A 12,434-nucleotide genomic window follows, 5' to 3' on the forward strand; every position below is an offset into this window, starting at 1 on the left:
TTTCGGATGCAGCTGTGCAGACACACCGAGGGCAGGATGCTGAGCCACACGGATGTCGATACCGACCCAGACTCTCAGCTCCTATGAGAAGCATTAGCCCTCAGATAGCTGTAACAATAATGAGATTTCATGCTTATCACAAGAAAAGTCCCGTAATTGTCCTAATAGCTCTATAAACAATTTATCTCTTTATTTATTTCTTTGTTTGCCAGTGCAGTAACCTGAACACAGATGGCCAGGAAATATTCTTTCCATCATGTGACATTTGGGGTCTATTGTCAGCTTGCCTTCTGCACCATGGAGCAAGCTAATTTGTGAAAAGACAGAGGAAAAAAACAATTGGAATAGCCAAGAACTTTGTATTAAATGTATTCACTTGGGCAGGGGGAACATACTTCTGAGTCTCAGGCATCCTGAAACCGGCTACTTCCAAGGCAGAGAAATCTCTGATTGACCTAAGCATTATTTAACCAATTAGACAAGTATAAAAGATCTTACAGGAGAAACTAAGAATCACACCAGAGAGACAACAGCCGCAGTGTCCAGGGTATTCAGGAGGCAGGCTAAGGTCCCGGCCACCACCCTGGGTCAGGATTCAAGCTTGGTACAGTCGCACACCTACTCCTTCATCCATCGTTTTCCTCCTGTCTCTGCCACAGGGAAATTTTACTTTTGAAACTGGGATGCAAAGACAGACGGAGGTAAAGAAGTTCTTCTCCAGCTTCCCACGCTCTGAAGAGGATTGTGGCTCCCAAGTTGTGATGGACAAATGGTCACACAGCCATACATCCTCCACCCAGTAACTCACATGCTATTCAGCCCTGAAAATCATCTCAAACTGGCAATGGCTATTGAAGTGGCCACGTTAGGAGGCAAAATTAAAAAGGCAATTTCAAATTCCAGAAAGAAATCAATACAAATATTTTCTAATTACACAGTTTGGAGGTATTGAATCAATGTTAATCAAACTTCATGGCATTTTCAGACAGTAAATAATGTCCTCCTTATCTCAAAAATGGAAAACCTGCCAGGCTCATCATGATCAGAGAGAGGGAAAGAGGTGCTAAAACACACAAGAATATGACGTGCTTGGACTGGCATTTAAAATTGGTCTTGCACCTTTCAGCAGAATTAAACTGAGCTACAAACATGTTATGGAACTGTGAAAACCTGTATAGGAGCCCGAACTGGGATATGTCACAGCATGAGAACAGCCGTGTTACCGAAGATGCCCCAGAGGCTGATGTATTTTAAAACAACAGCTCAGACTTCTCCATCTTAGAGAAAGGAAAATAATAATACATTTTTTTAAAAAAGGATGTTTTTGTTCAGGGTTTTCTTACTGAAAATAGAGCTTAAAAGTTTTTTTGTTTTTTTGTGATCACATCCAAATATTGTTACCAATAACACTTCCATCAACTTCTTTAGAGAAAAGGCTCATTTTTGGAAAAAAGGTGAATTGAAAATCGAGTAGTTCTAATTTTCGACCAGGACAAGGCAGCAGTACTTCATGCAACGTTAAGCAGCAACACAGAAGCAAAGTGAGGAGATAGAACTCCTGGCTCCCTGCTGTGCATGTAGCCCTACCACTCTACCACACTTCTTTGCATATTTTTACAGTAGTCAGGGATTTCCCCTATCCAGATGCAGGATGAAATGAATTTGCACAGAGCTGTTCAAATCAAAACGTAATTATTCCATGCAATGAGCAAATAGAGAACAGAGAAATTTCTACAAAAATCTGTCTGTCTCTTATATGTGCTGCTGGGCTGTCGGTGAAATGTTTTTTCAGGGTTTTTTTCTCCTCATGATAAACACGCTAGATCTTGACTCACCTTTTTCCCATTGCCAAAGCACAAAATAGATATTTTTGTTATTTTACTAAAAAGTTAAGTCCCTCTGCAATTTTTTTGAGACTAACCAATGTAATGAAGTTGCATAGAATTAATTTCTGGGAAAACACATCGTGCTTTTGGCACTTCTTCAGTGCTATATTCACATCTCTCTCAGCTCTTCATGCACATAATGGAGCTATTACACACTGCAAGGTTAAAAAATAGCTGCGTAGAAAAAACCTTAACTTGACTGGCAGACTCCATGAAGGTCATAGAGCGAGAGGAACTTCACACAATTTCACACAGCACTCAGGAAAAATATCTTCTCCTACTAAATTTAGCCAGGGGTCCACACCCAAATCTCTTGATTTGGATGCTATCAAATCTGGGAGAAGGCTGGATGTAGATATAATCTGTACAAGTGGCTTGTGCTGCCTCTGAGCCTTGACTTCAGACACGATCAGCTTCAAATTTAGGAAATATTCGGAGCCGAGTTTGGAGCACATTGGAAATCTGCACCTGAAACCCAGTTTTTAATGCTGCAGTCTGACTTTCTTGCTACCAATGAACAGTGTCATAGAGCTCAGGCAATCCCACCAGCCTGAAAGAGCAGGATATAAAAGGCTAGATCCTGTCTAACGTCAATTAGCAGGGCTTCTACAGCCAAATGATCATTAGAAAGGGAAAAACAGAGCAAAAAGCCAGGACTCAATGTGCAGCATCCCGCATCAGACCTGAAAGCCTTACTGGCCTGACTCACAGCTGCTGCCGCAGCGGGCAGCAAACAGCTCTGAGATTAAAGGCACAGTACACAAAAGCCAAAAAAAAAAACAAACCAACAATTAAATCACTGATTTCAGCCACATCACTGCATATATATCAATGGTATTTATTTGTCCTTTTATTGAATGAAAAACTTCAATATTTATGGTCACCTGAAATGTACTTCTCTTGGCTTTGTTTCCATATTTTCCCATTTACTCTTTACAACTGTGTGTGATGTCTAATATACACTACAGGGATATGTCAATTATTAAAGCTGTCTTTTCAAGAGGGCTGATGTGCTATGAAATACCTGAAAGGGATGATGTTACAATGGACATTCTTTCAACCATGCATTTGGTTTGGGTATTCACGGAGATTTTTTTCATATATGTAACAAGAACTGAATTTTTTTCTGAAATAATTAGGAGTTGCCAGGTTTTCTAATCACAGGGCTGTTTGCCATAGCTGTCCATATTTCTGACATTATTTACGGCAAATATTTGTCTGCCATAGCTGGCAATATTTCTCAGCAGGGAGTTTGCAAATAAAAGTCTGAAACAGATTTACAGTACTTGTGCAAGGACCTCAGATTCGGGCTCTTTAAATTCTATGACTCCCTGGATTTCAGCCATCCTGAAAAAGGCCTTAAACACTCAAATATCAATTAAAAATTTTGCATAGCATTGGTTCCCAACATGTATGTTCCTGATGTAAATTCATAGAACCAGTCACAACTGAAGACTGTACTTCAGCATTTACATGCTGCAAATCCTGAGGGCTGATATTTTTTGTTTCTCAGCAGGACTGGCTGAAAAAGGTGAAGATCCTGCAAATGCTGAGTGCACGTTTCCTCCTGCTCATATGGATGCTCACATTGTCTTAAAGGGAAGAACATGCAAGCAGTGGATCTCAGGACAACAATCTCAACACTGATGACTGTCAACTCCCTTTCCAAACTAGCTGATGGATGACGGAATTATTGAATTGGCATTATGTTCATTTGAGGGGGGAAAAAAAAGTGATTTAGTAATTCCTTTTACTTCTTGTCAGTCCTGTAAGCAGAGATATCTTTTTTCCCCTGAATGTCGATTTTTCTGATCACCAGTGACATGCCTCATCAGCTGCAGAGATAAAAAATAATTTCCTGCACAGATAACTCAGAATCACCTGTTCGAGGCAAGCCAGGTGTCCTTTCACTGTTTGTTAAGACTGATGGCTAAAACTGTTTTTTTATGATACAATGCCTCATTTTCTGCCAGTAGCTTTGCCTTGTTACCAATGTTTGAAAAGGCTGTGTTTCTGAGTTTCAGAAACATTTTGGATTTAGTGAGAGAAGGAGGTGGAAACAGAGATTCTGCTTCTAGCTGAAATGTCTGTCCCAAATTCCTTGTTGTCACCGAATGACCTCTGCCATCACCAGCACCTCCTTCTCCCGTGTCCTGCTCCTTCTAGACAGCGAGCTACACTGAAAGGTGCCCTGCCAGCAACCACACACCATAGTTACAGCTTTGTGCTGGTTTAATTTGAGAACAAATTCATCTCAAAAACAAGTGAGCAGATGAAAAGAGAAATTATGAAGGGAACCAGGATGCAGGTTGGAGTATAGCAGTCACTGCTACAATACAGCAAAGCAGCCATATGTTCATGAGTGTAATATTTTGTGCTTTATTTTATTTCTGGTTGGCTCAAGATGGTTAGAAAGCTTTTACAAATCAGTTGAAGGAATGAGTCTGATAGCTGAAATACAAATCCTGCTCACTTCCCTAGTAAGAGTGGTCCTGCTGACTAACTCCATCAGTTTAAACTGAAAATCTGTTCAAAAACACTGGATGGATTCCGACAAAAGTCAGCTAGGTGGGATAAATCCAGGTTTACATCAGTATAAATAAGGAGGATACAACCCACCTGGCATGAAAAAAAAAGAGCACACTACGAAAAGATCTTCAAGATGCATTCAGATCCCTAAGAGGATCACTCCTTTCTGCTCATAAAAGTGAGAGAATAATGTGTTTCAGTCCTATAGAGAGAAACTGCCACTATCAGAATTATCATAATGAAGAAACTCATAATAACACAAACCATTTTCATGCTTTAAGCAAAGTTTTCTGTTTGGGTGTGATTCGATTTCCACCGCAGACAGCACGCTGAGATTTACTAACGGATTAGCACATCATTCCGCATCACATCAAATACAACGCAGCAGGACAACCTCTGGCCCCACACATATGGTTGCTGTTTGATACCAACGCAACTTGCACGAACGCCGCAGCTGTGCCAGCACTCGGTGAGCTGACATGTTTTTAATGCCCACCAGAGGAGAAAGCTTCCCCGTAACTCAGACTTGGGGGGGGGAAGCGAATCTCAGCCAATGGAAAAATCCTGATTATACAGTCTAGGATTTATTAGTTTGATCCCTTTTTGTGCTGGTTGTGAGCTGACTCCTGCAGCTCTTAGCTGGGGATCTCTGCCATGCTCCCCCATACCCTGGACTCTGGGCAGGCATTTTAGCTTCTGCGCAGCACTTGCTCCTGAGCCGGTCACACTGAGAGGTGGGTGGTGACTTCACACCTTTACTGTAACCACACGAGTTCCCAAATTGCTGAAAAGATACATCACTGAGCTTAAAACACAACAAACCAAACCCTGTGGGGTCAGAGTGCTCCACAGGGAAGCCCAGCTATGTACCCATCCGCAGGTACAGACCGGGCTGGGAACGAGAGGATAACCCGTGACCAGGACAGTCCTCGGGCTGTACGTCACCCAGCTGGTGGCTAGGCAGAAGTAGTGAGGGAGTGAGGCTGGAGCATCCACCACCCCTTTGGTGAACAGATCCCTAAGGCTGTTTTCATCTCACAAGCTAGAGTTGCTCAGAGGTTGCCATCAGCAACCAAGCTGGATAAATCAGCGCCCCGGGAACAAGGAATTTCTCTTGCAGCCTGAAGTGATCTGCACAACCCTTTACTGAGCTGAGGGATCATTGCTGGAACACAACCAAAGGGCAGGACCGAGATGTGTTAAGGAGCTGAAAGGCTTTTGATCGCTGAGAGCTGCATTCACGGTCCAGTTTCTCATTTGATAAATCCATAGCTGTCAGCTAAAGACACTTCAGGGCAGATTCCTTGCGTAAGAGGACAAGGTGCCATACCCTCAACTCCGATCTTGGCAGATATAAACGTGAAGAATCAATCTCTCGCTCCTTTGTTTGAAATGTGGCTGCCTGTAAATGCTGATCATAAACTCATTTTCTGTGAGATCCACGTGCTCATCCTTTGCTTCCACTGCATAGAAGAAAAGTATCCAAAATGCAACACAGAGCAAAACTGATCATATGGTAAAGGCAGGATCTACAATGCATGATGATAGCATACGGGCAGTTCTTGCTCCATCAGAGCACAACCTAAACAACTCAGAAATGAAGTCTGCAGTAAACCAGAAAAGATTGTGCAGACAGACAAACAGATAGCCTGTATCTGGATGGGACAATATTCCTACTCATTCGCTCTCTGTGGAGTCACGTCCTTAGTTGGTCCAAACCTGCCCAGCTCAGCTGACTCCACTGCAGTGGTGTGAGTTTACAGCAGGTAATTATTCATAGAATCATAGAATGGTTTGGGTCAGAACGGACCTTTAAAGGTCATCTAGTCCAACCCCCCTGCAATGAGCAGGGACATCTGCCACTACATCAGGTTGCTCAGAGCCCCGTCCAACCTGGCCTTGAAGATCCATCCCTACAAAAGGATCTTTATTCATCCCTAAACAGGTAAAGGTTGTTGGGACCATAGAGGAGCAAGTTCACCTGTAGCCTGAAGAACTGGATTTATCCTTCTGACTTCTGCAGAAACTGCTGAAGCAAACAGCTTAAGGAAGAAAGGGAAAATTTAGGCACAAAGCATTGAAGTAAGTGTGGGAAAAAGTCATGTTGCATCATGTAGTCCTCCCACCAAGGCAAGTACCAAAACCAATTATTTTTCTAGAAAATTCATTTCACCTCTCATTCAGAGGCAGAGAGCGAGCTGCAGAGTGCAGAATAAGGGGCTGAATGGCTCACAACCACCAGCGAACGATTTAGACCTGGAGGGTCTTGAACAACCGTTTAAACACCCTGGAAACATATACTTCCAGCTGTGGGATGCTGGAGACTGTGCTGCAGACACAAGAGAGGAGTTCCTGAAAATGCAGGTGTGGAAGCCCAGTCTGCATTTTCATGCTGGGCTCAGGGCTGCCACTGGTGACTGGAGCTACTGATGGCAGATTGATTGGTGGAACAAATTCAGGAATCGTGCCCTCAGCGAGAAGCTTTAAATTAACCTGATTATTTCATCCCAGCTCTTTGACAAATGAGTCTGATTTATTTAGCTCATTTGAAACAAGTTCATTTTAATGAAGTTATTTATATAGCTCCTTGATGCCATTAGCCAGATTACATGCTGTCCAAAGGGCATAATGCATGATCTCATTTCCAACTTAAACCCCTTCTATTTCTTTCATCCTCTAACCTAAGTAGCAGGAGCTCAGAACATATGTTCTTCCATTTTCTCTCTAGATGGCAAAAAGTCATTTGACAGCTGACAGGTAGCATTATCAGTTCATTTAGTCACTTTTCTCTAGCCTAGGAAATCAGATTAGAATACGAAACATATTTCTGCTAAATTCCATGGAAATATAGGCCTGTTTAAGGTCCAGAAGCAAATCATTCTGTAACTTGTGGAAATGGATAGAGTTATCTCGGCCACTCCCTGTAAATTGCCAAATTTGATTCACTACTTTGAATTTTTCTGAAGATTATTCTCACCAGTTTATGCACCTCTCTGATAGGAAAAAATAGATCAGTTGTGGCTCGGGTTTCAAGCCCTACCCTGCAGTGAATTTGCCAAGAGATAAACTTCTTGCACCTGTATCCAACCTCCCCAACATCAGTGCATCGGCATATGGGCACAGAACTTGGCTCTACAGAGCACCTGGCATGTCTTAGCCTTGCTCTGAACACATCAGAGAGCCCAAGACGATGGCCAAGGGCACTGCAAATCACCACCGAAATTGGGCACTGGCACTGGGACTTGCACTGGGACTCCTCGATTGTCTGTGACTTAGGTGGAATTGCAATCAGTAAAACAAACGTTTCTGAAGAACCCGATCATGCAGGATTGGATTGGCATTATTAATGATATTTACCAAGTGTTGTGTTTGAAAACTACTACCTGAAGCCCACATATGCTTAAATACCAGAGGCCTCTCCCTGGTCCTTCTGATGTAAATGCAGATGTTTCTTGAGATGTCAGAGGAGAAAAAGAAGTGCCTCTGGAGATTTTTGGATGATCTTGCCTGTGTAAGTTATCCTCTGTCTCTTCTTCTCGAGTGTGAGGCATCCACAGGAAGTGTTAGGCACCTATATCCTAAGAGGACCCATCCGCTTGGCCATCACCTCAGAACAGGTCCCTGAGGGACTGGTTTCATATGAAAAGGGAAGAACATGAGAGGAGCACCAGTGCTCACTTCTTTTTGCATGAGACCTGCTGGCACAATCCCTGTCCTGGGAGTTGGCTGGCTTGTGTCCAGGCTTCTCCTCGGCATGGGGCATAGGTCCATGGACATGTTCTCCTCAACAGTGAAGACACCTAAAGATGTTTCTAAGGTAGTCCTCATGCAATCACTTCTGCTCACATGTACTGCAGCCCTCTCCTGTGGCTTTGTAACAGCTTTGTGTGTTTCTGCTGAAAACTGGGTCACTGAAAAGATCCAAGACAAAGCAGAAAAATGACAAAAATACCTGTTTTGGACATTTCTCTTAACCCAGATCATTTCAGTCATGTTGCATTTTGGCAGGGGTGGTGAAGGGGTGGAGGGCTGCTCCCTGTCTTCCTACATAGAGCCTGATGATGCACCCAGGGTAGGAAGCCTGATGCTCAGCTGGGCAGGAAAAAACGGGCGTCTAACACCCAGCTCCCTGGAGTGTGTAGGACTTTTACACTACACCCTCACTGTCACTGAGGCTAGCGACAGAAATCCTTGTTTGGCTCCAAGTGTGCTGGCTGCCAGAATAGAGTCTTTCTTTTTCTCAGTGCTTCTGGTCTTCAGCTCTTGCATTTTCAGCCACTCTCCAGGGACCTCTCAAGCAAAGCAAGGAGACATGTGAAGAGTTTAAGCACCTCTTGGACAGCAGTTCTGGAAAGCAGATGAGGTCTACCATTGATTTTTTGGCAGCTTTTTAGACATTTAAATTTAGAGATTAAATAGGGTGATCCCACCCTTCACTAATTCCTCCAAGTATTCTTTTTTTTTTTCAATAGAAAATGATTTGGGGGTTTTCTTGTTTCCCAGACAGAAACTACTGAGAGAAACCTTTAATCATACTGTACACTGCAAGAAAAACAGCCACCAATGGGCCCAGTATCAAGCAAGAGAGATAAAAAGAAACCTTAAAAACTGGGGCAGAAGTGACCCTCAGAGGTTGTTTAGCTTTTGTCTCTGGTGTATCTACCGACAGAAATTCCAGACAACTATTAAAGGGAAGCTGCAAGACCAGCATGGGCCCAAAAGGCAGGTTTTATAAACACAAGAAAATCCCACATTGAGGGGAATAATGCCATGAATAGCTTTTCTTCCAATGGGAAGATTTGTGTTTGGAGTTGAGTTCTGCCTGCCAGCTTTGTGCTAATCCAAAAAGATACAAATAAAACTGGCCGACCTGCTTAGCCAGTTGAAGTTGGAAGCAGAACAACAAAGAGGAGAATAATTTTATTTTGTAGTAAAACAAATTCAGGAACAAACCAGAATGAACATAAAAAGTAGATGCTGCTTGCTGACATCCCCTCTGAGTTGAAGCCGCTGGTTCCCAGTTCCTGGATATATCACAGCACCATCTGCCAGCAGAGAGCAGAATTACATGATAAATGGGACATTTCGCCTAAAGAAAACATTTTGTCCCCTTCGAATGCATGGGAGCTTTGTCATTGCTTTCATGGTAACCAGCGTTTGGCAAACACTGCCAAAATGCTGAACCTACATGAAAGCTAAATCAACCTGCAGCTCCGAAACAAGATGCATTTTTCCGATGTGGAATGCATCACTCTCCTCCCACAGCTCCTCGGAGATCTCAAGACCACGACCAGACCGCTCCAGTTACTGGAACTGTACGGGTGACGTAGGTCAAGGAACCAGCTCTTGTCCCCCATGTTGTCCCTCCCTCGCCTACACAGCTGCTGCTCCCCTGCCCACCACAGCCCCTGCGCACAGTCTGTGTACGACGCCACGCAGAAAGCACCTGCCCGCTTCTGTCTGTCCCTCCTACAGCACGAACTAAATTTTGCCACCCTTCCTCATGCCTCCCCTGCTGTCAGTGCCTTTGAGTTCGGTGGCACACAGTAAGTCGCTTCCCAACCGGGATCCATCTGCTCCTCCCATCTGCTGTGTCCTTTTCTCTCCCCTCTCTTCCGCCAATGATTCTGTGAAGCCTCGTTCCTTCTCCTCTTCTACTGCCCATACAGCCACCCTACAGACACCAGTTCCCCCATCCTGTTCTCCTGGATATCCGCTCCAGCCACCAAATCCTTTACGGATACAGTGAATTGCACAGCTCCCTTTCTGCTATACTCACTAGCACCATCCTGACGCCACTGACAGCTCAGACCCGTGTAGACCTCGATGGCAGCTTGCCCTCTTCTCACTGTCTCTGTGACTCTTCCTTTTTCTTCACCACATCCAACACAAACATCGCTAGTCTCGGGTTAGGTTGCTAGGTTAGGTGGGATCACTACTGCTGTGGCCGCAGTCTGTGGGGAGAGCTGAGCACCTCTCAGGTGGTAACTGTGCTTGACCATGCAGCCTAGGCTGACAGTGAGCCCAACTTAGATGCCATAGTAGGGGTTTCAGGAAAGAAAAGCAAGGAAAATGTCCTCCTTCCCAGCTCCACAGACTGTGTATCGAGGCTCCTGGATACATTAACATTCTCTAATATTTTCCACGATTCTGAAGGAGGGTAAGTCAGTGGCACAGCAGGCATTCAGAGCATATCATCAGAGGCTTTCAAGGTGGGTCAGTCCATTTCAGCCTCACTCAGGTGCAAGTGAGGAATATATGAGATTGTCACTAAAGACAAGGTCTGAAAACGAGCGACTGCTCTCTACAGGACTCTTCCTAGGCCAGGCCCCAAGGTAGCAGTTTTTCTTGCAGGGGATTCACTCTGCAGTGGAGAAGCCACACAAGCTCGCACCGTGCTCTGTTACTCTTTCTCTGGCATCTCTCTCTTTTATGGCAGCTCTTCAGAGCCTGAGCAATCCTCCATAGCCAGCACCTACCAAACTGTGAGCATATAAATGAACATGTGTTATCTAAATACTAGATTGTTTATATATAAAAATGTATTTTTTCTACAAGTAATGAACACATTTGCTATACCCATATGTAATTATATATACACACAGATAGAAATCTATGTAAATATGAATAATCTCATAAACAAACAGCAATCAGACTGTTTGCAGGATGGTGCAGTGAGGAGAGATATCTTTTCCTGCGGGTTTATTCCCTCCAGCTTGTGCCAACTACTACCTCCACTCAGAAGTTCCTTGTCCTAGAGAGTAACATCTCCACGTCTGCAACAGCAAGATATAGTTCTTTGGGAAAGGATGGAAAAACCCATGTGTGAAGGCTTAGTCAGGGGATAATCTGCAAGAGATAGTCCAGCTCTTCTCTGCGCACTTGCCTTTTGCTTGGAGCAAAATTGCTATGACTGACATGAAGATGCATTTTTGGAATGTGAATCTCAAACCACTGCTCAGCTTCCCGACGCCTGCCAGTGCGATTTGGAATAGATGGAGTCACGGCAGCAGGCATTTGGTGGGTCAAAGCAGTGGTTTAGCTCTACCAGCCCAAAGGGACAGAGGGAGCGTCTCAAGCTAAGTGGGTACGACAGATGAATACATGCAGCCAAATGAGGAGAACCTCCAGAGCTGTGGATTGCAACAAGCTGGGGAAAAAGGCACAATCTGTGACAGCACCTTTCTGTGAAACCACAGAGAAGAATAGTAAACCAGCCCAGAGTCCAACTGGGACCAGTGCACCAGGCTGCATTAAACCAGGCACATCTCATGTACCAAGACAGAGCAGAAGGACCGTTGTGAGCACCGAAGCTCCTTCTGCTGCCAGTGCAGAGACACACAACCGAAGAACTCCCTGGTGAGATCCACTCCACTGAAGCTAGCAGTTTCTTCGGCATTTCATCATTTCCTGTATAACATGAACTTCCAGAAGTCAAAACTCTTGAGATCCCCACCCTTTCTGCAGCACAGGGAGTGGAAAGGCATCTTGCTTCAGAAGCAGGAGGCACAATGCGGCAGGGTTTGAGCAGCTGGGGTCTGCAGGTGCCCTTCACGGGAGGAGGCTATGGCCTGCACTGGGCCACTCGCAGCTGCTCCGGCCAGCTCTGAAACCACTGTAAATGAGCCATGAGGTGCCAAAACACCAGCTGGTCAGGGGACCACGCGGAGCCACAGGCTCCATCCCTGCTCAGGCAGAGCAAGGTAGCTGCAAAAGTAGGAGATACAGGTAAAGAGACTGGCGAAGGCAGAAACAGCTGAGGAGATGTGTGGCTGGAGATGTGCTCTTGGAAGGAGATGCTCCATGCCAAAGAGGTGCACTCCTGATGGACTGCAGTTATGGGCAACCCGTACTGGGCAGGGACACTCCCAAGGGACTGCAGCCCATCAGCAACCCAGGCTACAGCAGAGGAAAATCATTAAGAAGCAAAGAGCAGCAAAAGAAACTGTTAACGCACCTAGTAAGAGCCTGTTGCATGGCCACCTTACCAAAGGCACTGGGATGGCCTAAGTGTAAACC

This window comes from Opisthocomus hoazin, chromosome 8 (genome assembly GCF_030867145.1).
Source record: "Opisthocomus hoazin isolate bOpiHoa1 chromosome 8, bOpiHoa1.hap1, whole genome shotgun sequence".
Taxonomy (NCBI): domain Eukaryota; kingdom Metazoa; phylum Chordata; class Aves; order Opisthocomiformes; family Opisthocomidae; genus Opisthocomus; species Opisthocomus hoazin.